Here is a 22,272-nt window from a genome sequence, read left to right on the forward strand (position 1 = left end):
TGCAACCAGGGAGCCAGGATCTGAACCAGCTGTCTTGGATCTTACTAACGACCTTCTAGTAGGTTCGTGGAGTCCTTATAAGGCCCTCCCAAGGGAGCTGTCAGTGCTTCCATGGAGACCTGCTTGCTCCTTTGCAGATGCTGATGAAGAGCTCCAGAAAGTGCCCCAAAGGAGGCATGGGGGGATCGGGCTGGCACAGGCCTTAGCACCAGGGATCTCTCCCTGTCCTTCCCAATCACGTCAGTCTGTAACTTGGTGGTTGGGTCTGCAGAGACTTCTAATTAAAGGATGGATTTTTTAATGAACTTTTATTAATTCAGCAATCTGCCTGGATGCTGAATTGTCATTTTTGCTAATAGAGAAAAGTGGTTGGGTTTATTTTCCAGAACAGTGAAACTCACTCAGCTTAATTAAACTGTCTGAGGAAATTTTCTACTTGTCTTGTTCACCATGGGCCTGGGAGCTCGCATCATAAAACCTGTTGGCCATAGTGGCAACTGGAGTCTAGCTTCTCCTTTGAGATTGGGTGGATTTGGCATCAGCTGCTTCTGAAATTCCCGGTGTGATTTCCAGTGGCGCGGCCTGAAGCAAGGCACAGGAGGACGTGCCTGCACTGTGTGATTGCAGGTTTTCGAGGAGGCCCCCAAGTTCTTGGGACTCTCCACTGCCCCAGGGCTGGGTAGCCAGCGGAGCCGTGGAGAGCAGCATTTATTTCCCATCCGCTTAGAACATCATCATAACCTGGATTGTAAAATCTAACACAGAGCACCCTGAAAAGAAAATTATTAAAAATGCAGAACTGCTAAAGGAAATAGTAACCAAATTTGGTAGAACTTTTAAAGAAGCTTCTCTCAGGAGCAGGTAAGAGTTCATCTGTGCGATGCACAGAGGTGGATCTCGTGGAAGAAAACACTACATAAAAATGTCTATGGCTCAGCCGATGTGGCTCAGTGGTTGGACATTGACCTATGATCCAGGAGATCACAGTTCAATTCCTGATCAGGGCACAGGCCCGGGTTGTGGGCTTGATCCCCAGTGGGGGACGTGCAGGAGGCAGCTGATCAATGACTCATCATTGATGTTTCTCTCTCTCCCTCTCCCTTCCTCTCTCTGAAATCATTAAAGACATATATATATATAAAAGGTCTATGTTGATAGAAGGGTATCCCCCAATGTCAAAAACACTCTCTGACACCAACAGTCAACAATGGAGGTGACCAGGATACTGATAAGCCCATAAAAAGTCACACTTATGACAAAGAATGGCCACCATTACCATTTTTATTTAATATGTTTGCTTCAAAGGTCCTAGTGAACAACTAATATAAATATTATTATTTGCAAATAAATCTATAATCTCTCAAAATTAGTAAGAAAGTTTTAAATGGTCAGATACAAAGTAAATAAGCAGAAATGAACAGCTTTCCTAAATACTGACAGAGACCAGCTAGAAGATACACTGAATCTTTTATTTAGATAATAGCAATAAAGAAAGCAGTAATGAAATAACTAGAATTGAGTTGAACAGTGCACAACCTGTAGAAAAGAAACAACATGTATCTAAATATATATTACGTTATTGTAACAATAAATGTTCTTGGGTAGAAGATAAAAACATCTTTTAAATTTAATTTTCTTTTAAATTTAAGATTTCCTTTTGGATTTACTTGAAGACCAAAAACATTTAGAAGAAGAGCGATGAAGGAACATTTTCCCTTCTCTATACTGAAATGTATCTTAGATATTGTTAAAGCTACAGCATTAAACCAGACAGATGAGTGGTACACAGTAGATAACCAAAAATGACAGGACATGAGCCTAACTTTTTAAAAATATGTTTTTATTGATTTCAGAGAGAGGAAGGGAGAGGGAGAGAGAGAAACATCAATGATGAGAGAGTCATTGATCGGCTGCCTCCTGCACGCCCCCTACTGGGGATCGAGCCCCCAACCCGGGCATGTGCCCTGACCAGGAATCGAACCTTGATCTCCTGGTTCATAGGTCAATGCTCAACCACTGAGATATACCAGCCAGGCGTGAGCCTAATTTTTAACGAAGGAAACAGCCTTGACCAAGGCAGAAGGGGAGGATTTTTAGCAAAATGTGTGGGAACACTGGCAAATTACTTGGAAGACCCAAGTAAGATTTCCGCCTCACCTGTTATACACAGTGTTTCCCCCTTATTCATGGTTTCACTTTCTGTAGTTTCAGTTACCTGGTCAATTACAGTCTGAAAACATCAAATGGAAAATTCCAGAAATAAACAATTCATAAATTTTAAATCGTGCTCCGTTCTGAGTAGCGTGATGAAATCCGGTGCTGTCCCGCTCAACCCTGTCCTTTCACTCATCCCTTTGTCCAGCTCCCCGCTTGTTACTTGGCAGCTGTCTTGGTTATCAGATGGATAGTTGTAGTACCCCAGTCTTGTGTTCCAGTAACCCTTATTTTACTTAATTATGGCCCCAAGGTGCAAGAGCAGTGATGCTGCAATTCGGATATGCCAAAGAGAAGCGATGAAGTGCTTCTTTTAAGCAAAAAGACATATATGTAGGTATAGGAAAAAACATAGTATATATAGACTTCAGCCATCCACCGGAGGTCCTGGAATGTATCCCCCACAGATAAGCGGGGACTACTGTACAGTCCTCCTTGCTCTCCAACTCTCCGTGATACCCAAGCAATCCACTCATAGGGAACTCTAAGCCATCTGCACCCCCAGCCTCTTCCTTGCTGGCCTCGCAGCTGGTTGTGTGAATACACCCAGAGGTTTATTTTGATGAGCAATTGCTATAAATCTGAGATGCTGGTGATTAAATAATAAGTCTGAGCTTGCCTCCAGTGCAAATCCTGGACTCGATTAGAAACAGAGATAAAGGAAGCCCTGATGTTTGTACTGCTTAGCAGAAGACTTTGTTTTTCTGTTGTGCAATATCAAACAGAGGCCTAAATATAAAATACAAAACTATAAAACTCATGGAAGATTACATAGAAGAAAATCTAGGTGACATTGGGTTTGGCAATAACTTTTTGGATGCAACACCAAAAACATGAACCTTGAAAGAAAGAAAGAAGTTGGACTTTGTTAAAATGAAAAACTCTTCAGTTCTTCAAAAGGCACTGTTAAGATAAAAAGTCAAGCCTGGGAGAGCAATCTTTGCAAAACACAATTTTGATAAAGGACGGTATCCAAAATATGTAAAATTATATAAGATCTTGTTGGAGAGAACTAGATTTGTGGTTGGCGATGGCTCATCAGAGAGGAAGGGAAATGCAGCTGGAGTACGTGGCCTTCATAGCAGGGAGGCCTGAGTAGGTGGGATGCCATCGTCCATAGTTGTAGGAATCCTGACGAGGGTTCTGTCCCAAAGTGCAAGGAATTCCAGAGGCGGCCCCTGGAGGTGGGATGCCAGCAGAGCATGCTTGTTACTCCCTTTATCCTCTTGTATCAACCCTGACTCTTCTGGGCACCGCATGGGGAGAAGTGAGTGGGAGAGATTGGAAACGGAAAGATTACAGCAGAGAAACTTGCTTGAAATGGCTGGAGTGGGCGGACCCCCTAAGACCTGCCCCTGATGGCAGTGTGGCAAAGAACTAATGGGTAGAAGGAACGAGGCGGGATCAGGCCTCCTGATCTGGAAACCGGCCGGATGTGGTCTGGTACAGTGTGGGGGTGGAGGACAGATGACTCCAGACCTTCTGTTCTGAGCCTGTGTAGGTGCTGCTGCTATTTACAGAAATAAATGGCGGCAGGAGAAGGAGGCAGGTATTTGCAGCTGGAGGGACCTGCAGGGAGCGGATTTCCAATATAGTTGAAGGCAAGCTTAGTCCATAAAAAGGAGAGATTTTTAGTAACCGAGAAATTAATGATCTGGAAGTATTTTTGAGCTACAGAGTTTCTCTTCTGTGGTCGGTGTGTGTGTTAAAAGAACTGGAAGAAAAAGAACAGTGCTTAGCCCAGAGTTAAAATCACAGATACCATAGTCCTTGGACGAGGGAGATGTTTCAGCCAGGGGGTCTGCTCGGCTTCTCCTGACCATGCTGGCCTTACCTGTCAGGGAAGTGTCACGTGCCACATGCCTAAAGAGCAGGCGTCAGGGACGTCACAATCAAGGCAAATGGCTTGATTATGTTCTTGCTTTTCTGGCAGGTTTCCCCATTGGTTGGCCTGATTGATACATGAGTATAGTATAAACTCTGCATATACTGTGCGCAGCATTAAACCATTTAGACTTGATACCGAAAAGAACGAGGTTACTAATACTGGCTTTGTGGGCGTTGAAAGTAAATAAAAGAATGTGATTGTCACTTTCCCAAGAGCCAGCCTTGATAGGGGGATTAAAAAACCCTGCAGAGAAATAGAGTGCCGAGGTCCCTGGACAGTATTTCCCTCCCATGGAAGGCCTTGAGGAATCCCATCCGTGGTGTCAGCAAGAACTCCTCAGTCACTCTCGTTTATTTTGCCATCTGTCATCTTGGTTATCCGCAGGGATTTCATTTAGTGATCTCAATACAGAGATCATCTGTCAGAGTCAGGAACCAGGGCATGACCTTGTATGGCTGCTTCTGGTCCAGCCCCGGCCTTTCTGAGACTGATAAATGGCGTGCCTGTCCACCCACCCCCTGGGAGAAGTGAAGTGCAGACTCAGGGCCTTATCGATTCTCCACAACGACAGATGCATCTTTAGGGCTCTGTTTTTATTTCAGACGTGGCCTTCTGACCTGATTCAGGTCTGTAAATCAGCTGACAAGATGTTTTGCTGCTGCTGTTCTTGGCATGATCCTTTCTGCTGTGGTTTTTCTTATATTTGACATGGAGAGTATCCTTGGGTTCAGGTACACCCCCTATTCATTGGGGGGCTTTTCTGCACTTTAAATTATAAGATTTTTAATAGGAACGAATGAACAAATGAATGAATGAATGAAACAAGCCTGAAACAGTCTCAGTTGCTTTCCCATTGGAGATTGTTCTTGCTTCTGAGAGGACAGAACTCATACGTTGCCGAAATATTCTGGACAGTGAGATCATCTGCTGAGATTTTTCCTCCAGCCCCTGACCTGGTGGGATCTCATGGATCTCAGGAAGGACCCCTGGGCAGAGTTTGAGGACACCCCAAGCACATGACTCTGTCTGTACAAGACTCTGCAACTGTATGCACTGGATTTTAATTGAATTGTGGGGTGTGTGATTCAGTGCCGAGACCAGCCTAGCGGGTGGGAAAGGGTGCTGAGTTCCAGAAACGTGTTGTGGCGTTGCTGTGGTCGTTCCCTCTCCAAGGCACCGACAGCCTGAGCAGCCGGGCTCACGTGGCAGCACACCTGTCCCCACAGCAGGGACCAAGGCTGTGCAGCAATGAATTACCTACTGATGATTAGCTTGTTTGCTTGTAATGAATGGCTGCTGAGACCAGGCAAACCTGGGCCAGCGATCAGTCCTGACTCATCGATCAAACTGTTCCACCCACCGGGGACTCCAGGAGGCACCTGCATCCAGCCACCAATAATTCTTCTCCGCCCCATGCAGGAGAGGTTGGCATTTAACAAGGAAGAGCTCCTTGGCAGGTTTTCGACTGCACTTGGCTTTTGAAAGTAGCAGGAAAGGGGACCGAAGAAAGAGAGAGTTGTTCGCAATGAAAACAAATGGAAAAGAAATTCTAGAGGCAGCCAGCCTGAGACACTGGACACAGAATTTGGCTCTCACATTTCAGTGGCTTGTGGGATTGTCGAGTAGTTGTGTGTATGTGTTGTAACCAAACCTAAATTTAGGGTTTAGGGTATTTGGCAAGATCTTAAGGGTAGGTGGCATTTTTACCAGCAGTACCAGCTGCTTTTCTTGCCGTCGGGGTTAAATGATGTTCCGAATGCCCAAAGGAGCTGCCTCCTGGGTGTGAGAGCTGGAATCACTGCAGCTGGGAGCAGAAGAGCAGCCGGGAGGTGTGCAAATGCCCTGGGGCCTGAGAGTATGGGCTGCCTCTGCTCATGGCTCAGCTTCTCACAACTGCCAGGCCAGGTTGGGTTCTCACTGCCAGGGCCTGGGCCTGGCTTTATTCCAGAGCCACGTTGAAAGGCAAAGTCCCGGAGTATCAGAGGGAGGTGAGCATAAATTCAGTGATGAGCTTGGACATGGAAGAGAGAGGCTTCCTGGGAACAGAGGTCTTGGGTGGGGTGGTTAAGGGTCAGCTGGAAACAAAATGGAACTAAAACATACTGAAAGAATTAGAAATAGAATTACCATATGACCCAGCGATTCCACTTCTGAGTATTTATTCAGAAGAATTGAAAGCGGGGGCTCAGAGATATTTGCATACCCATATTTGCATTATTGACAACAGCAGAAAGGTGGGAGCAGTCTAAGGGTCCACCGGCGGATGAATGGATAAGTAAAATGTGGTGTATGTACATATGCAGTGGAATATTATCAATCCGTAAGAGGAAGGGAATTCGGAGATACGCTACAACAGAGATGAACCTTCAGGGGATTAGGCCGAACGACATAAGCCAGTCACAAAGAACAAAAACAAAAACAAAACGAAACAAAACAAATGGGGACGGATACTGTCTGAGTGCACTCATGTGAGGTACCTACAGTCCGTTTTGGAGACGGAAGGTAGCATGGTGTCCGCCAGGAGCTGGGGGATGGAGAAAGGAGAGTTGTGTTTAGTGGGTATAGAATTTCAGATTTGCAGGATTAGAAAGACTGATTGTACAGCAATGTGAATGAACTAACACTACCGAACTATACACTTTATAATAGTTATGTTGGTATATTTTATGTGTATTTTACCACACTTTAAAAAAAAACGAAAGCAAAATTTTTTTAAAACATGGAAAAGGAGTCTCATCAGTTATAAGCAAATGTGCAAGTTAAAGTTACGCTGGACACCCTTTCTCCTGTTTCATTGTGGCAGAAGTGCCAAAGTTAGATAATTTGATGTATTGGTAAGGGCATGTGGATCGGGCACTCTCATACATTGCTGGTGGGTGTAAAAATTGGGGCAAACCCTTTGGATGGCATTTTATTTCTAACAAAGTTAAAAAATGTGCATTGCTTTTAGCCACCAATTCCTCTTCTAGGAGTTTATCCCATAATTGTCCAGGTGCACAAAGAAGTATGCAAAGTACTGCTGCAGAGCAAATGGATGGAGACCATCTAGATGCCCTTCACCAGGGGCAGGATCTTTTAGTTTTAAAAACATCCCTATCTGTCATTTCTAACTTCACCTGCATTTATTGAATCAGTTTGCTTTCCTCTTAAAACTTCTCTGATGGTTCTCATACTGAAGGAAGGTGAGTTTCAACTGTGAAAGAGGAGAGAGAAGTAATTTAGGGGCACGGGCACCTGGGGATATGGAGCAGGGTTCGTGCTGAGGGACCTTTGGGCCTTCGAGGAGGCATCAGTTGGGTGCCCACCAGGGAGGGCCCAGAAGGTGTCAGACAAGCCAGGCTGCTGAGAGCCCCTTTGCCACAGATTTGCTCTTTTCCCCCAAACTGGCCTTTCCAAACCCAGTCCATTAGAGATAGAGCCTCCTCCAAGAGAGAGAGCCCCTCCAGGAGAGAGACAGAGCACCCTCCAGGGGGTAGGCTCAAGTTGGGTCCCCCAGAAAGAGATCGGGTGCCAGTGATGTATTGTTGGAGAGCTGTCAGAGAAGGGGAGTGAGAGAAGCAGGATGAGGCAGGAAAAGCAGTCAGCCAAGAGGTGTTCTAGCTGCAGACGGGCCTCAGCCTGAGCTCCTGGGCTCACGGACAGTGAGCAGCACCAGGACGTTCCTCCTTGAGCCAGGGCATTGGCTGCACACGCTCTTGGAGCGCACACTTGATTTTCTGGACTTTCAGGGTGAGAGAGCGCGCACGGGCCGAGGGAAGTTCTCAGGAGTTGGATACAGACCCAGCCATTAGCAGACAACACTCACTGCCCTGGGCGGTGGGTGCACCAGCCCGGTGAAGGGGATCTAGGTGGGCACCGACAACGTCCACCACAGGGGTGCCCGGTCACCCTGCTGCCCTCTTGACTTCACTGGGTGTCATAAAACTACAAGTTCTTGTCACCTTTAAGGGGATGCCCATTCATCTGTCTGTGAGAGGTTCACTTTCCTGCCAAGCCATTAGACCTTAGCAGGGCTTAGACATGTTTTACAGAGGGAGGGGAGGGGTGGGCGCATACGCTGATGTGGCTGGTCAGGTGTTATCTCCCCCCCTTGTGCACAGCAGTGCCAGCCACGCACGCAGCCACTCAGCTGTTCGGCCGGGCTTGCTGAAAGTGAGGGCCTGGAAAGAGCTGGTTTCATTCACTTCATGGCAGCGAAGTTTCCCCCAGGAAAGGCCGGGTGTCCACAATGTGTGTGGGGCGTGTCTTTGGTGAGGAAGGTGTTGTTCTCTCCACTGACCACTACCTTTTCTCACTCATCTTTCTGTTATTTGGAAATAGTCACCAAAAATTACAGCCTTTTCCACTCCCAAACCACACTTGCCATTTTTTTTTCTCACCGTGAGATTCTGATATCCAGCACTCTCCACAGCAACACCCGGATCTGAGGCAGGACCTTCCGTTTGTCACCTGAGTCTGTTCCCGCCTCCAACAAACCAAGACATAACCACACATTTTATTCTGTTTAGCTATTTGGATCTGAGCTTCCTGGTAAAAAACAAGGTTTTTAAAAATTCTATGACAGGAGAACATAGCAATGCCTGGGACGTGTTTAAGACCAGGGAAAACACCAAGAGAAGATGCTCTCCATGCCGCCTCTCAATTCAGACAAATCAGACGTGACCCTGGGACACCCTTGGCTCTCATCTGCTGGCACTAAGAATGGAAACTCGGGCCACGGGCAGTTGTTCTGCGGCTTCTCCACCCCCTGCCTCACCCCGCCCTGCTCCCCTGCTCGCCGACAATGTCTCAGCAAGTCTGATCTCGCGTCATTCCGTCCTAAACACCAGCCAGCCCATCTGCATGCAGAGGGACCCATAGGCAAGGACCCGTAAGCATGCTGGGATCTTGGTGCAGAAGGCGCTTGCCCGCTGTGCACAGATAGGCCCCGTGGGAATTGGTGGGCTGCTGAGTGATGTGTGTGGCTCACCCGGGACACGGCCATTTGAAGGGAAAGTTTGGTTTGCTGTGCCCATACCCAGCTGACAAGCTAACAAGCTGCTGCCCACCACCCACCCTCCAGCTTGCACTCCTGCGGTCTGGATCCCACTCTCTGCGGTGATTTTGGGCAGGATTCCTTTGGGATGATCAGGGGAATGTTTGTGGAAGAGGCAGTGTTTGTGTGGTTCCTGGGTTAGCCTGGGTTCCCAGAAGCTGAGCCCGGCATGAGTGTTCATGTGAAAAATGATTTTTGAAAGTGCTCCCTGGAAAGACTGGTAGGAGAGAGCGAGCGCCTGGACCAGGACGGGAGGAGGCAGGGCCCAGGATCAAGTAGAGGCTCGCAGCTGGCACCTCAGTGCACGCACGGGAACCCTGGGTGCTGGCTGCTGGGTGTGAAAGCACCTGGAGCTGGCAGGAGGAAAATGGTAAAGGATCCTCAGGGAGGCAGGTGGGCATGGCCAGGGCTGCTTCTCTTCTCTCCTGCCAGGAACTGCCCCAGCCGCATCTTCCCTGAGGTCTAAACCTTGCTCTGTTGTCAGTTGGGGATCTTTCCAGAGCCCTGATACCAACTCTTTCCACCTTATCGTTGCGCGTCCCAGTTTACCAAGCACACATTGGGGTATATCCATGGCCATACAATGTGCAAATGATGAAACGGGGCCCAGGGCACAGAGTTGCTGCAACGGTGTGCACAGGCTTCCATCAGGTGTATCTCAGGAAACAGGAAAATCTGAGTCAATCCCCAGCTCAATGTTAGCCTGTGACAAATGTCAGGGTGCAGGTAGACACTGCCAGCACTTAAGTAAGGCAGGGACTTCTTTTCAGGTGGACGGAGCCAGGGAACTGTTGCTACGTGGAGTGGATCCCGGACTCCATGCACTCCAGGGTTGTGTTTCCCTTGCTTGAGGCTTAGTAAAGGCTAATCAGAAAAACTGGCTGATGTTAGTCTTTCCCATTCTCGGTTCTAATGTGCCATGAAGTTCAATGCAGTTCCACATGTTCTTTTAAATTTGGGGTGAAGTCATTTCTTTTGGAAAAAACAAAGCTGGGGTTTTCATAGCAGGTACTTGATGTCTCCGAGCCTGGGGGGAAATGTGGACTAAGCTCTGATGAATGTTGGGCACAAGATTTTTCCTGGTTTATGACAGCAAATGCATACATGTGTGTACTGTGGTTTAGAAGAAAGGCACTTGAGACTTAAAAGACCTGGCTCAGGAAAGCACACAGCTGTCAGGGTAGCCGTGAGGATCAGAAAGATCACGGAAGGGGAACACACCAGTAGCTGTGACTATCCGCTGTAGAGCTTGGCTGTTTGTTGAAGGAGGAGCACGTGAAAGGGGACCCGCATCATTGGAACACTGAACGCTCTGCTCCTTCCCACCCGCACACCTTGCCTCCGCCTCCGCTCCGCCTGGAGCATCTCCTCTCTAGCTACGTGTGCCCTCCCATCTTCAAGGCTCCTCTCGAGGCCGACTTACCCCATCCTGCCTTTACCCACTGCTTTGGCTCAGGCTGATGCTTTTCTCTCTGACTCCAAATACCACTCACTGTCTGATCCACATTAGTAGATATGGATTAGTTATAAAAATAGTTATCATTTCAGGTAGAGGCGAATAGTGGCAGATTGCATCTTCCAAAATAGCCACAGTAGTTACTCCAGGACCAGGTGCTCTTTCAGAACCTTGTATTTTCCCCACCCAGAATCAAGAGGTAGAGTCTGTACCCCCTTTCACTTGAGGCCAGCAGACTTTTGTAACTACCCCAAGGAACAGAGGTGGTGGAAATTCTCCATGCAACTTCCAGGCTAGGTCATAAAGGGCCATACAACTTCTTCCTTGCCCTCTGCCTTGTATCTCTGAGCCTCCATGTGAGAAGTCCCCATGCTAAAGAGATCTTAAGAAAAGACCACATGGAGAAACCACACTGAGATACAGAGAGGCACCAAGGAGCCCCAGCAGTTCCAACTGCTGTGTCATTGCAACTGTGTGAGCAGCCGAGTAAGGACCACCTGACTGGGCCCAGTCAGCTCCAGAAATGAGAGACATCATAAAAAACGTTATGGTTGTCTTAAACCACTGTTTTGGGATAGCAATTATGCTGCAGTTAGTATGTATAACATACATATGTGAGTATACACCTATACATATACTTATGTACATGCGTGTGCATATATATACATATATATATATATATATATATGTATATATATATATATATATATATATAATCTTGGAATAAAGCCTGCCTTCCACCATCCTGCACTTTGGGTGGTTTGTGCTCTTAAATCCGGCTTCCCCAACTAGGTTGTAAGCTTCGAGAGGGCAAGGCTGTGTTGTATCTTTTCCAGTTATCCTCTGCCAGAGTTAGAGCAACATGGCTCAGGTAGTAACTGTGCCGTTCATCTTTGAGTTAAATTGGTGGGGAAACGTCTGTGTGCACGTCATTTCCCTGAAAAGCTTGCTTTCATGACAGGATGCAAGCATAATCATAGAGAGATCAGAGGCTCTTTGGTCCTTGAATCTTTCTCAGAGGAACCCTGTGTCCTTGGACAGAACCGCTTGCCTGCATCGCTGAGCATAAGCCACTGGATTTGCTTCTGTGTCTTGTTCAGGGAAAGATAATGCTGCTCTGACCGGCCCTCCTCCCTGTGGGCACTTGACAGCCTATCTCTTGGAAGTGATTTGGCTGGACCTTGTTTCCACAGTCCAGGACCCCCCACAGCGTTTGCTGCTTTCATCTTCAGATTGAAAAAATAACCCCTTTGCCTATCTTCCCACCGAGTGTTACCTAGGAGATTGGAGATTCTTTGAGTCCCTCAAAGCATAATAAAGTTATTTGTATGCCTATTGCCCAAAATATCATGTATCTCAAGCATTGAAAGGGTCACGTTTTGAAAGAATTAATAGATTTTTTTCCATAGATCTATATGAAGTGCCCTGAAATTCAGTGTTTATTTGAGAAAGATCATAGGAAGTAATGCTATGAACATAATTTCCACCCCTTGAAAGTCTGCCACGTAAGTCACTTTACCCCATGTGCTGCAGGAACTTGTCCAGCTTGCCAGGTGAACTGCATACCATCTTCAAGGACATCTAAAACCAGTCCTTTGACTATGGGGGTGACAAGGGGGTCTCCATTTTATTTGACCAGGCTTTTTCTCAAGTGGGCCCAAGATTTCTCCTGGTTTATGACAGCAAATGCATACATTTGCATCTGGCCTGTGGACTAGATGACCAGAGTTATTACATCACAAAGTTTATGTTGCTACCATTGGCTCTTTTTTTGTTTGTTTTTGGTCTCAAAATAATTATGTTGATTTCTTTAAGGGGTGTTTGAATGTGTTTTTAACTCCAACCAACCCTCTGAGATATAATAAGCACATAGAAAGATAAAAGCTAGCCAGCAATGACATAAAACCCTAAGTTCTGAGGGGTGGGCATGAGGTCACTGACTGGTAATGGGAGATATCATGAGGGTAGGGGGGAGCACGAGGTCATTGACTTGTATTGGGGGGCACAAGGCCATTGACTTATAATGGGGAGCATGATAGGGGGGATAAGGGGGGCATGAGATCATTGACTTGTCATGGGGACTGTGATGGAGCTCTGACACAAGAACCAAGTGAAACCTTCCCCTCCTTTTTCCTGTTGGCTTTTTCTCTTCATTTTGAACACAAATTGTGGTACTTACTATTTTGATCTCAGCTAATTCAGGAGCTAATCATGCTTTTCCTTCACTTCCTTTTTTAAAAAAATTAAACGTTAATACTTTTATGTGCTTGAGATAATGGCCAGATTTAGTCAAACATTCTGTGTGCTGCCTACCTTCCTTTCCTATTTCGAAAGCTTCACAACTTTGTCTGGACTTGAAAAGCATTTATTAAACACCTACCTTTGTTGCTGTGAATTTCAATTTGCCAACTTCGTGTGGAATGTCAAAATCTGACACTTACGGGAACATGGAAGAGAACTTCCAGATTCCGAAGGAAAGCAGAACACAATTTCACTCTCTTGGCTGTAACTGGTGTCCAATATCATTTTGCCTCCTAACACATGTTCTTTCCTCTAGGCCTTGGGGCATCACCTGTCAGAAGCAGAGCCGCCTCAGATGCTCCTTTGGGTTGCCTTAACCTTGAAATAGAGGTAGTTGAGGGCTGTGGAATACTGCAGCATCTCTTCCTGTAATATCCTGTGTTGAGTGCTCTCTCTGGCAAACCCTTGGTTTATCCATATAAGTTAGCATGAAATTAGATGACCTGCTAGCCCTTCCATCGTGTCTTGCCAGCCCATCCCAGTCACCTGAGCCTTCCCCAGATTACTATTTGCCATTCGGCCACACAGTTCTTTCAGGCTGCGTGAGTTTTGTGGAGGGTTTAATGTGGCTAATAGCAAGTGCTGGGAACCTGTGGTGTTAATTTAGTTTACTCTAAATTTTCTGCAGCAGGTGATGATCTAGAATATATTCTGGACTTCTGACTTTCAGTCATGGTAGAGTAGCTTATATTGGATTAATGTAGGAACAGTTGTAGGCTGGACAAGCCAAAGGAAAACAATTGTCTAAAAGCTCTGGAAAGTGAATAAAGTAAGCAAAGACGTTAGGGTATATGAACCTTGAAATAAGGAAACCACACTGTGTGAGAGCCACACCAGTTGGCTTTTCCACTAATGAAACTCCTCTGTATGTGCGTGCATAGGGGATAGAGCTCAGCCAGAAAGCTGTGATCTTGTTGGGCTGAGGCATCAGAGGTTAGAGTTTGGAGCTCCCAAAGCAGGTAGAAATTGGGGGACATCCTAGAACAGAAGGAGTCACAGAGGGGGAACCTTAAATCTTTGACACCTAAACTGCATGCGTTGGGACCAACTCCAAGCACCCCAGGGGAAACAGCAGCTGAGAGGCTTGAATTGCTGAGTAGGGATTTCAGTAGCTACCAGCCCTGTGGAGACAGAGTTTGGAGTGCAAGTCCCCCAGATTAAAGGGGCTTAATAAACAGCTTAAACTTTCCATTGAAATCCTACAAAAATTCCAGGACCTAAGCATTATTAGAACAGACTTTTGTCAGAAAAAGCCTAAAACCACCACTAGAGGTGACCCTAAAACCACCACTAGAGGTGACCCTCCAGTAATTTAACTTCCTGCTCAAACAACAATGGAGCACTCTGAAGGAAGACAGAATCCAGAGTCTCCTCAGGGCATCACCCATAAAGCCAAGTATACAATCAACAGTTACTGGACACACGTCAAGTAGATTCTAAATCCCCTGGCTTTTATCTGGCCCGCTCCAAACTGACCAGTCCTGCTCTGCTAGATGTAAGAGAGCACATGGTCTTCTTAAGATACTGTCCTTGTCGTCACTTCCTACTCTTGGTGCCTCATCTAATTGGAGACCAAAGCACACTGTGGACACAAATGGTATTTAGTGTGTCTCACTCAAAGCTATAATGTGCCATCATTAGAGCCCAGTGATGGGCCAAGAAAATGGAGAAAACTTGATATAAGAATCACTTTTTGTTTTAGATGAATTATACTCTTCTTATAATATTTATTCAGATTCAGTGACAGATGTTTTCCAAGAGATGTATCCATGATATTTGGAATTTAAACTTTTGATGAACAAACTTGGTGATCAAACCAAAAAGCCCTGAGTTTAAATTTACCCTTAAAAGAGTTTAAGTGTAGTTAGAAGATTCTTTGAGTGCATTGATTCCAAACCATAGGTGGATGGTAAAAAAGGAAAATGATTTCCTAGAAGTAACACCTTCTATTCCCTTAAGGAGGGGCCAGAGGTCGGCAAGTACTAAATTGAGACATAGGCATGACTTGAGTTTTATCAACTGAATTATCCAATAGTTCGTCTCTTCATTTATAGCTCTTCCTATAACTAACTGTGAGTTTTCTGAGATATTTAAGTATTATCGACTGCATTTCAAATGTTTTATAGATGGATAATCACCTACTGCATCTGCTTAAATATATTTGGTATTTTCAGGGAATCGTATAGAAATTCTTTAATCTCCCCTCCCCTTTTTAATGGATTATACTCTAGAAGAGGTACAGATCAAAGAAATTATGGCAAGAATTACTATTACCAGGCAGAAGGAATGCTACTCACTCTTTTATTTTAGGACTTTGTCAGGAATGCTTTAGTTAGGGAAATAAGTCCCCGTTTCCACTCCAGTAACTGTGGCAGACGTTGTTAATGGATCATGAGCCTCTACCACATGGAGCCCTATCCAAGACTCAGTCTAACGGTCATTACCAGTCAATTGATGAGCATATGAGATGAAATCTATTTTCTACCCCCAAAATTGATGACCATGGAATAACATTATGGAGAAAAAGAAGAGACTTTCAAAGAGGAAGCAGAAAGAAAGCTTAAACTGTGCTTCTCACCAAATCTTTCTGTCATCACCTTTTCATTTGTAGACCAATACTAAAGATTACTTCCAGCTCTGAAATTTGACGAATTAACATATTTAAAAATCACTGATTTTGAAACCTCCAGTCTTTATCATGCATGCTTCCTCTTCTATGAAATAAATGTATTAAGAGTAAACATTTTCAATGTAGATTCCTGTAGGGAATTATTACATTCAAAACAAGCTATTTTAATTGCATTTTTCCTAAGAAAGTTTTTCATGTAGCCTTTGTCCCCTCAAGGGTGCTGAGGAAGAATGGACATTTCTTCTTACCACTGAGTGCCCTACTAAGAAGCTATTTAGTGGGTTTCTGCATACATCAGCTTGTTGGTTTGAATTTCTCTGGATCAATAAGCAAACTTGAGAGCATAAGAGATGTAGCACCCAAGTCAGACCCCAGTTCATCCATCGAAACATTCTGTCTCTGACGTTGGCACCAAGGGACATTTTGAGGACCAGAGCAGTCCAAGAATGGCCTAAGTTTCTGAATGCCACAGGGCTACTTACCATAAATATTTTATTTCCTTTAATGAAACTTCATTATTGACGCAGCCATGGTATTCCCACATGAGTGACAAATGCAAGCTGTAGGCACTCACCCCTCCAAGTAGGCCTCCTATCTGCTGCCATGTTTGTGGGCTGAGACCACTGCATTATTTATTCACTGTATTTTCTACAGTAGTTACTGGCTCAGAGCCATGAGCAGCATTGGTGCCATGGCTTTTTATTATTGATAAAGAAATAGGTTGCTAGTTCGTCAAATTATATTTCAGTGCCCTGCCAGGCCAAAAGTCTACGTAACTAATGATTGGGGTTCTTTAGTTGCAAAGAATGTCTGTTCCCTTCCAGGAGAAAAGCTTGTGGGATGGTTGTTTAAAATCTTCTGCCAATATGGAAATGAGCAAAGGAACTCTGAAGTGGAAATCAAGGAACTTCTCATGGGTGTTGGATCAACTTCAGCACCATGAAACGGGGGGGCATGGACAGTCCACCAGCTTGCATCAGGAGTGAGGTGGTCCGTGCTTCTATTGGCAATGCAGGATGCAGTTTCCCCATAAGGGCACGGAAGTGAGGCCATTGAGGCCTGTTTCCATTACTGGGGGAAATTCACCTGAATATGAATGAGTCCTTCGCTAGAAAATTTAAGCTTTACTGAAATGGAGGGGTGCAAAAATGCAAAATTCCTAGCTCCCTTTGTCTAAATGTGGGTTTGCCAGAAGTAGACTCTGAGGCAGACCCAAATCCAAGTTATTTGGGAGTTGACTCAGATAGGAGAGTCCAGGACTGAGACAGGGAAGGGAGGGGAAGGCAGCCAGTCAGAGGAGTGTTGTAAAGCCAGGTGTCACTGTGGACAGCTAGAGCTTTGTCCTGCTGGGAGCTGGAACAAATAGCGTAGAACACACCTTGGAGTTATCCCACTCGAGTGGGGACGGAGCAGAGGTTGAGGGATCCTTCAGACTTTGGTTGAGGGCTTCTTCTGGGGGAAAGTGCTGTATTAATTCTTCAGCATTTCTAGTCTTCGCATTCTGGGCAGAGCACCCTTTCTCAGCTTTGGAGAAAGCCCTCAGGGAAGGAGATACAAGTGTGGCAGTTGCTTAACATGAAAGTGGTAGGACCCCAGGAATGTGGGCAGGGCCCTAATGTCTTGGGAAACACTCCTTGTCCCTATTTCTCCCTTTCCAAAGGAGCTACCACTTGATAATTAGTTACCTGATTCCAGGTACTGCAGATTTCGTAAGTATCACAGTTAATCATCTCCCATTTTGCACAGTAAGACGGAAAGAGATTGCCCAACTGGCATATGTGGTTCAGTGGTTGAGCGTCAACCCATGAACCAGGAGGTCACAATTTGATTCCCGATCAGGGCACATGCCCGGGTTGCGGGCTCGATCCCCAGCTGGGAGTGTGCAGGAGGCAGCCGATCAGTGACTCTCTCTCATCATGGATGTTTCTCTCTCCCTCTCCCTTCCTCTCTCTGAAATCAATAAAAACATTAAAAAAAAAAAAAAAGACTGAAAGAGGTGAAGGAATTTCCCCAAGGCCACAGAACTCATGAGTGGTAGAAAAGGCCTTGAAATTTAGGTCTTTAGGCTCTTAGAAAACCCTGGCTGCCTGTGGTAAGCAAATGCCACCACATAAGTATTTGGCTGAAGCAACCTTTCTCAGAAAATTTGATTGGTAATAGCTGTTTGATTGATAGTTTGATGAGCCCTGGCTTGAGGCTCTTGGTTACCACGACCTGTGGTTACATCTTCCATCACAGAGATGCTGTTCATGATCTTGTTTCCATGCACACATCAATCCATTGGAATCCAGAGCTTTGTTTCTGGCTTTTGAAGGGAAAGACTTGTGCCCTTTAAGAGGCAGGTGGGGGAATGGTCAGTTTGCCCTCTCTAGTATGAGGAATCAACATGCTAGACAGTTCACCCCGGCTATAATCTCAGCTCCTCCACTAACATCTATGTGAACTTAGACTGGTTCTTTGCTTTCTTTGGGTCTTGATTCACTTATCTGTAAATTAGGAATAATGTTCCCTATCATGCAGAAGCAATGAAAAAGCAACAAATATATATTTACAGCAGGTACTGGATAAAGATGAGTTTCATCTTTAAGTATATTTCACTTATTAGGATGATCTCAAAGAGGGTGGAGGGTTCCCTTGCCCCCAGCCTAACCTTTCACCCACTCAACTTGTACCTCCTCTTGAACAAAGACTGTGCATCTTTGTTCTTTCTGTAACTAGGGCCAAGTGTGGTACCCAGCACATGGTAAAAGCTGATTAAGTGTGTATTTTTTTACACATGACTGATTTGTTAGTAAGTTTTCCTGTGTTAAGACATAGCCCTTAAAATGAGATAACCCCCCAGCATGCTGCAGTCCCCAAGGACACCCTACACCCTCCCATTGCCAGACAGTCTCCCTCTTGCATTCCTATGGCTTGCTGAATCTCACTGAGATTAAGAGGAGGGCACTGAAAGGTCTCTGAAACTTTTCCAGAGACTAAATATTTAGAAAATGAAGTTGTGACTATCTCCATTTTCACACAGATTCTTTTGTGGATAATTTTGTTCAGGACCTTCAGTTATGACAGATGTATACATCTGATCAATAAACACTCATTAAGTGACCCTTCCATGCTGGACACTTAACTAGGCACTGAGGATACAGAGGGGAGTACATTTCTCCAACCCTAACCACCGATCTAGTGGAGAATACAGGAGAAACCAAAATTGCTGCAAGGCAAGGCCTCAAGTGCAAAATGCTGCTGCAGAGCCGAGGACCACATTACTTACTGCATCACTCAGGGTGGGCTTGAATGTGCCAGGTAACAAATAGCCCCCAAATCACAGTGGCTAAGAAGAACAGAAATGTTCCTTTTTACTTATGCTACATGTATCAGGGGGGTGGAATTCCGATATCAGTCACTCAGGGATCTAGGCCGATGGAAGATTCATCGCAACGTATGTTTCCATGGACGTTTAGACGAGAAAATGCAAGGCGATGAATCGGACACTGCCTTGTAAAGCCTGCCCAGAAATACGATGTGGCGTTTTGTTCACTTTCTATTAATCAGAGCAAGTTGCCTGGCCCCGCGCAGCCTGGAAGGGGACCCACAAGCATACTCCTTCCAGGTCTCTGGATCAAGGAGAAGGGGTGTTTGTGAACTGCCCGAATGGCCACCCGAGTTGGAATCCGGTTGTTGGAGAGTTTACAGGAGTGTCCCTCCCAGTGCCATGCTTCATCCAATAATTCTGTGTTTATGCAAAAACCATCTCCTGGGAGAAAGACCCTCTGAGTTCATTCACACTTGTATTCACTTGGCATTGCTAATTCTCTTTCATGGACCCTGGCCCAGCGGTCACCTGCCACAGAGGGAACAGTGGCAGAGTTCCTGCCCTCAGGGAACTCTCAGTCCAGCTGAGTCAGAGCTACAGCAGGCGACCAGTGACTGCAGCTGGGTTGCAGTGTCATCCGCTGAGTCCTCGCACAGCACGAGAGGGCCAGAAAAGGAGCCCGGAGAGCTCGGTGGGAGGCTGCAAGGCTTTCCCAGAGTTCCTGCAGGGGCAGAGGGAGCAGTGGGCTCTCTGGGCAGCACCAGGGCAGATGGAAGTGTCTGAAGCAGAGCTGGGAAGTCACCCATCGCTGCAGGGAACCAGCCGGGCAGTGTCAGGACTCCAGGTTCTCGGGGACAATTCCTGAGGGGCCAGTCCATCAAGCTCACCAGATATTTTGCTGTGCAAGTCCCCTGGGCTGAGATGACGCTCGCGATTGCTGTGGTTCCCACTCCTGCTCAGACACGCTGAGGGAGCTGGACGCTGGGATGGGTTGATCTTCGCCTTGGCTGTTTCATTTGATCAATATGCAATTAGTGTGTCTAAAGACGCCACGAATGTCCCTGCTGCAGATTTTTTTTCCCAAGCAAAGCAGAAAGCACTCTTCACCTTCAACAAACCTGCATTTAGACTCATCAAACCTGGGGCTCAGGAAAGCAGCCAGGAGAGAGGAGCGGGCCGCTGATTGCTGTTGCCTTGGAAAGGGGATCCGCGGGGTTCAGGCTCAGCGGTTTCTATGGGAACAGCACTGCTTGCCTTGCTGGCCCCCCCGGGGCAGGTGAGATACACTGAAAGGAAACTGAGAGGGGGAGAGAGAGCCGCAGAAGGAGACTCGGAGGATTTTGAAGGTGTTCAGGGGAACCCTCAGCCAGATGTGTAGCTGTCCCCAGATGTATAGCTGGCCCCAGCATGCCACATGGGCTGTGTGGTCCCAGCAGCCTGATCACGGGAAGCACCTAGAGGGACACACATCACGCAGCTGCCTTGGACTAAACAGCATCCTGGAGAACAGATACCAGGGCAAGGCAGTCAGGAATCGGTGACAGGTGATTTCAACCCTAAGACCTGAAAGGAATGTGCCCTTGGCCCCATGCCAGAGCAGCGTCCCGTTATTGTTATAATTATGACGAATGGTGACATGTAACCAGGAGGCATGGCTGGAGGTGTTTCACATCCACTGTCTGCGCTCTCCCCGCAAGGATGGCATCCACACACCCATCCTACCGTGAAGGAAGTGGGTCTGAGAGGGGAAAGGATAACTGAGAGGTGTGGGTGGGATCTGGCCCTTGGCCTGATTCCCTACTTGGGCCCTTATGCAAAATCTAGTCAACAACCCAAGGGACATCTCAGCTTCCTAAAGATGGGCGAGCCTCCTAGCTCACACCTTGACTGAGAAATGCCCCTGGTTTGTCTGGACTTGGGTATGAGGAAGCATGCCCGGGTGGAGGGCAGCTGGGGTGGCATCAGCACCCATCAGCCTGTGGGAGGCACTAGAGCCCCACATTGTTTTAAAGATGAGGAAACTGAGGCCAGAAAGTGCTGGGCAGAGCCTTCCAGTCCGGCGAGCCACCCTGTCTCCTCCACACATTCTTTGTCTTGCTCGGCTGTGGGTATTCTGAAGACACCATCTTCCCAGACGTGTTGGCGGCAACGGAGACTGAGCCGGGCACCTGGGGAGTTTGCTTGGCCTTGGGGAGCAAGGCTGCTACTGGCAGCTCTTTTCTGGAACTGTTGGGCAACCTGGGCAAGGCTGACCTACTCCATCCCGGGTCAGTGCCCAGGCTCTGCTCCCTTCACTATTTCGTCCTGCTGACACTTACTGGGTGTCTACTGTGTGCACTGACTGTTCTCTCTGTTCCTGGGAGCAATAAGGAGGAACGTCAGGCCATTTTTCAGGTGGCCAGTAGGCAAACTGAGGCTCTGAGAGATGAAAATGCATGCCACCAAAGGCCATGCTATGGGAGTACTGGCATCGACCCTCACATTTCCAGATGCCACAGTGAGGAGCCTTTCCATGACCCCAGGCCGACCCCTTCCTTAGGAAGATTAAATACAATCATACCAACTGCTTTAGAACCACAGCCAAGCAGCACTTCATGAAACAGTGATGTGTGCATGGATGGGCTGTGTGGATAGTGCCTGTGTAGGGGCTGATGAGGTCAGTAATAAGCAATAGGGGCCTCCCCCAAAGGAATTGTTGCCCAGTGGGTCTCCAGTGAGGGCTGTCGCATTCTCTGTTGCCCGAATCATACAGTTATGTCCTTTGCAAATGAGCCAAAGAAGGTGCGAAGGTGGTAGAATCAGTGCTTAATATAACAACACGTTACAGTGTAGCTAACTGGGGTTTAAATGTGAACATTCTGGCCCTGCCTTCCTAGGTTCAGAGTGCAGGTTCCAACAGCAGTTCATCTGGACCTTTAAGCCTGCGCACAGGGCCTCCCTTCTGCCACCTCCACCCCATGCCCACTGCCTGTGGTGCTGCCTGTGATGCACGGGCAAGTTACGGTCTCTTGTTCCTCCTCATGAAGACACCCTGAACCTCCTTTCTGCCAGTTGCTACACAAGGGAGGCTTGGGAAGTCACAGGGGTGGGGGACACAGGCTGCAGCAGACGCTGGACCTGGCCACATCAGACACGTGTGGCACCTGTGACCTGTGGCACCTGTGACCTTGTCCAGGGCCTTCTCTGGTCCCAGGAACTCACTTGACTTGGCCAATACAGGGCTGGATAGTAGTTCACGTATTTTCTCACTAACACTTTAAGTGGCAGTCTAAAGACCACCCTCGCCTGGCCTGCGTGGCTCAGTGGTTGAGCATTGACCTATGAACCATGGAGATTATGGATGGATTCCCGGTCAGGGCACATGCCCGGGTTATGGGCTCCATCCCCCGTAGGGAGTGTGCAGGAGGCAGCCGATCAATGACTCTCTCTCATCATTGAT

The 22,272-nt window shown here is 46.8% G+C and overlaps 1 protein-coding gene across 1 annotated transcript in view; it reads left to right on the forward strand.

Annotated features, from left to right (window-relative positions):
• Positions 1 to 22,272, forward strand: part of SLC24A3 (solute carrier family 24 member 3) — a gene marked incomplete at its 5' end in the record, with an annotated part of 322,397 nt that overhangs the window by 175,968 nt on the left and 124,157 nt on the right. The window lies entirely within an intron of this gene.

The sequence above is a fragment of the Miniopterus schreibersii genome (assembly GCF_964146895.1).
Source record: "Miniopterus schreibersii genome assembly, chromosome: 10".
NCBI lineage: Eukaryota > Metazoa > Chordata > Mammalia > Chiroptera > Miniopteridae > Miniopterus > Miniopterus schreibersii.